At 37.5% G+C, this 4799-nt stretch overlaps 1 pseudogene; it reads right to left on the bottom strand.

The window, feature by feature from the left end:
- Positions 1 to 1770: 1770 nt before the first annotated feature.
- Positions 1771 to 4555, bottom strand: LOC146384044 (uncharacterized; annotated as a pseudogene).
- Positions 4556 to 4799: the final 244 nt, after the last annotated feature.

Genomic DNA, 4799 nt, shown 5'->3' on the forward strand with positions numbered 1-4799 from the left:
CTCTTTTTGTAAATACCCTCAGTACTTTTTATTTAACCCAAAGTTCACCCTATGTTGGTGAATCAGGCTCATAATGTCACAACTTAAAATTTTTATGTTACATTTTTCAAGTCATAATACAGCATTTACATACAAATCCTGGCTTCAGACTATGGTCACCTAGAACACTGTGGCAAACAAGTACCAGTATTTCAGCTTACAAGCATCGTGTGCTTCCCCCTCATCATGCTTCCAGAGGACAGCCAATCAGAAGAAAGTGGGCTTTTAGCCCTCTGGAGTCTATATGTCTGTAATTTAGGATGACCTAGCAGCAAGACGCAGCTGCTCTGAGTGTCAAAAGTGTTGATTTCAAACTATGTTAGAATTAAAATCTAGTACAATCTAGTTATGTGTATTTTATCAATAGTGTGATGCATGTAAGTCCTAAACACTTTTATTTTAAAATAAAGCGCTCCATGACCCTGGAGGTAGCCCTCTTTAACACACTTTCAGTAAAAAACATGAAGGACACGCAACATTACAAATACATTTGTGAATCCTAAGACAGCGTTTACGAGCTGAGTGAGCAGTTAGGGGGGGGAATTATTATTAGAAAGGCTGTAGTTTTTAATTACTTCATTGTAGTCAAATTGTGTCAGCAATTGCTGGCTTTAAATTAACTTGTTTCTTGCATTTTGTAATAGCCAATATGAAAAGAAGGAATCCTCATAGTGAGGGAAACCTGTTTCACTGTGTGCAAACAGTTAGATCCAGACGTTTTCATGCAATGACACAATTTTTGTCTCTGTACACCACCTTTCACCTCCTAGGACCCTGCGTTCACATATATGGACATCACATATTGGGTTATTTAGACTAAAATACTCAATTTTGCTCTGCATGGGCCTGATATGCACTTGCGAGGACATTAAAAATGCATGCCGTGGAAGAGTTTGGGTCTTAGGAGGTTAAAATAAAATTATCAAACAATTAAGATGTGACTAAAGTGCAGTTTTTCATGTCGATTTTGACTGAAGAGGTTTAACAGATGAGGCCTTTTCTCTTGTCAGTCTATGACAGAGTAAGCAAATAAAAGACGTGGCACTAATTCCAGTTGAACTTGAATTTGCTTTCATTAAAACTCTCAATATGAGGCCCAAAGAGATGTTGATGACAGCAAAGGAGATCCCCAAAAGGCTGAAAAAAATAAATGTGTCACAAAGATAGCAAAAACTTTGAGAGTGGCCAAATCAAAGGCCTGGCTGCAGTAAAGGCCTGGCAGAGCATCTTAAGGGAGGAAAGAGCAATTTGTTATGCCCATGGATTCTAACTTCGGTGCTTCACTGACTCCAAAAGCATTTTCTTCCAAGAATTAAAAAAATAAATAAATAAACAAACTAAGCCCACTTCAAACACATTTTGAGTGGTTCAATAGAAATCCACTGTGGTGGTGTACAGAGGCAAAACTGTCTAAAAACATATGGACCTAACTGTACATGTTTCACAAACTCGCAGTTCACAGAAAAATCTCCAAATTCAGGCGACAAATACTAGAAATATCCAGTCTAGACAATTTATACACAGTAATTGTTTTATTTTGTGTTCCCACTTACCCAGTACATTCAATCACTACAGGTAAAATATCAAAACCACAAGTCATGTACAAAGGCTGTGGTGAAAATAAATGCTCTGTTTAGTTCTGCTAAACAGAAAGGCTGATTAATTATATTATATGAATTAGAATTACTCTGTGAAGTCTTTTATAATACATAGTGCAAACTTCAGGCCCTCTTGGCTTGTGCACAATTAAGTGCATCAAGTCAAAATGTGAACACGTTTAGGCAAATCTCTCTACTAAGTTATATTCAGAGGTAGGAAATACATTTTTTTAACCAGTAAAATTCAGGTTCACAGTATCTTCACTGTGAACTTCACTTTCTGTCCTGTTAGTTCCTCAGACTGTCAGTATTTAACTGGATATAAAGAGAAGTTAGAAGTTTTGAATGATCCAGCATACTTCAAACAGGACATTGCTTTCCACTTGCTGTCCTGTGGATAAAGCTCTTGTTATTGCATACTTTTTCGTTCAGGTCCTTTGGTCACCTTGTGGATTTCACTTATTTTCAGACACTACTGATCATGTCTCTAGAAATCATCTTCAGCACCTAATCTTTTGAAGTCACTGACCCCTATTCCTTAACGTAAGTCGCAGAATATAACTGAGAAGATTTTCACGAGTGTCTCTTTTTTGTCTCTCTGCAGGAACGCCACTTTCCGTCTCTCTCTTGTAGTGGGGGTAAAAATTGTTTTGAACTCTTTTGAGGACTCCATCAAAATAATAGAAGTGTTCGTTTTCTTCATCATTACGTCGGCTGTTGTCACCGTCTCTGATAGGGTCTGTCTGCAGCTCACCTGGAACCATAGGATGCCTTGAAGCAAACATCTTTGTTCCTCCGAGTCTCTCTTTGCAGTGTTTCCAGCCAGCTTTCGTGCGATGTATTAAACCTGTGCAGAGCGGCACAGTGTCCCCTGAAATCTGTTGAGAAGATCTTTCATCAGCACCGTCATTGTTGTTCATCGTGTACTCAAAACAAAATGAATGCCCAAAATAGTGAGTTTAAGAAATTTGAGTACATGTAAATTTTCCATGCAATGTTATTACATAAGTACAATGTAAAATCTTAAATATAATTCAATCCAGTCAAATTAAATTCACTTGACTGATATACATTCAGTTTATACAAACCACATTTTCCTCAATGATTAATTATTTAAATAAATAAATCTTTCAGTTGCATTTTACTCAAAACTATTACTTACAACTTTATCAGGGCTAATAATCATTTTTGGCCAAGTATTTTCCAACACCATTTTTTTCTTTCAAAGGTAAACATTTACTTGGAAAATACTATATAATGCAATAAGCTATCTATTTGATGGCCTTCCTGTCTTGAAGGCCCACCTATCACTTCATTGCACTGCAAACCAAAATAAATTTACAGGCCTTAAAAACTTAATGCAACTGAATGCCTTATTTTTCTTAAGTTGTAGAACTTAAAAGTTGAAATACTGTTGGATTAGTATGTTTAAGTACTGTAATCGCAAATTTTTTTAGTTAAGGTTACTTAGTATTTGTTCACCTTTCAAATTGGATTAACTCTAACTTTTCATTTCTGCAAATATCTGTGAATAAAATCATCATTAACCCATCAACCCACTGCACCCCTGGTGTCATTGCTTCCACTGGCATGGAAGTAAATAAAACAAATTCTCAGCCTCTAAAAAAAATAAATCATTGAGCAACTCAGTACGAGATGTCGAGGGGACGACAGTAAAAGCCAACATTAATAGTTAATGGTTAAAAATAGTTAACCCTTGAACTCAAATGATTTGTTGAGTTATTAAGACATTGTTTTCTCCTGAAAAACCTGATGTTTACAATCAAACTCATGAGGCCCAACTGTGAGCAATAAATTGCACAAAAATATCAGACGTAGCAAAAACAATACAAATTAAAACGTATTTGCAATTTTAGAAATTTTTGTTTGTTTAATTACTTCATGGTTCAGGCATTACAGTGTTAATCAAAACTCAAAAGGGCGAATATCTCACAGGAACTCAAAATATTTCAATTGGTTGGATTTGAAAAGAAAAGGAAATTTCAACCCCAAAATTTGGGTTTAAAATGATTGTTTTCAACATTTCTGTTTTAATATCGCAGTATTTCATTACTTTGGGGGCGATCGTGGCTCAAGAGTTGGGAGTTCGCTTTGTAATCAGAAGGTTGCCGGTTCGAACCCCGGCTTGGACAGTCTTGGTCATTGTGTCCTTGGGCAAGACACTTCACCCGTTGCCTACTGGTAGTGGTCAGAGAGCCCGGTGGCGCCAGTGTCCGGCAGCCCCGCCTCTGTCAGTGCGCCCCAGGGTGGCTGTGGCTACAATGTAGCTTACCATCACCAGTGTGTGAATGGGTGGATGACTGGATGTGTAAGGCGCCTTGGGGTCCTTAGGGACTAGTAAAGCGCTATACAAATACAGACCATTTACCATTTATTTACCATGAAATGTAACTAATTTAAATGATAGTTATATGAATCTAACAGTCAAACAGGACATATACTTCCCCAAACATTCAACAATTTATTTAATTGAATCTAAAATTTCATGGAAATCTTGAAGAAATACTTACTTTTGCATGCTTGTGTGTGGGCTCCACTCGTGGATGATTTTGATCTTCCTTTCTTTCAGTTTCTGTCCTGCTTTTTAAAACTTCTTCTTCACTCTGTGCGTCTTTCAGAAATTTGGTTAGATTTTCTAGGACGTCTTCTCTCATCCTGAGGCCCGAGAATGGCTTCACGGTCGTTGCTTGCGTAGTTTCTGTTTCATTCTTCAAAAATCCTGGCTCAGTGTGTGCCTCGGGCTCTGGACTCACTCCAGTTGTTGGTCTCCTCTCTGCGCTCGGCTGTCCATCATCTTTGTGTGTGCTGCTTTGAGTGACGACTTCCGTACTTATTGTTGTGTCTTTAATCTTCGTGTTTGCTGTAGTTGTGTCTGTTATGTGTTCTGTTGTTATCATTTTGAGCGGGCGAGGTGAGGGTACGACTGTCTCTTCTGGTTTCAGATTTCCTTCATGTTCAGTGTGGTTTATTCTTGTTGTTTCGTCGTATATATTAGTTGTTTGTGAGTTCTCTGGTTTTTCTGTGGTTTCCTTGACTTGTTCCTTTATAGTTTTTCCACGTTTCACTGCTTTCCTATCTAAGCTCTCTATTACGAAGATTTCTAATAAACATATTCTTCCTTTCAAACATTTACATTTTGAG

This window comes from Perissodus microlepis, chromosome 7 (genome assembly GCF_051167445.1).
Source record: "Perissodus microlepis isolate ML-2025 ecotype Zambia chromosome 7, ASM5116744v1, whole genome shotgun sequence".
Taxonomy (NCBI): Eukaryota; Metazoa; Chordata; class Actinopteri; order Cichliformes; family Cichlidae; genus Perissodus; species Perissodus microlepis.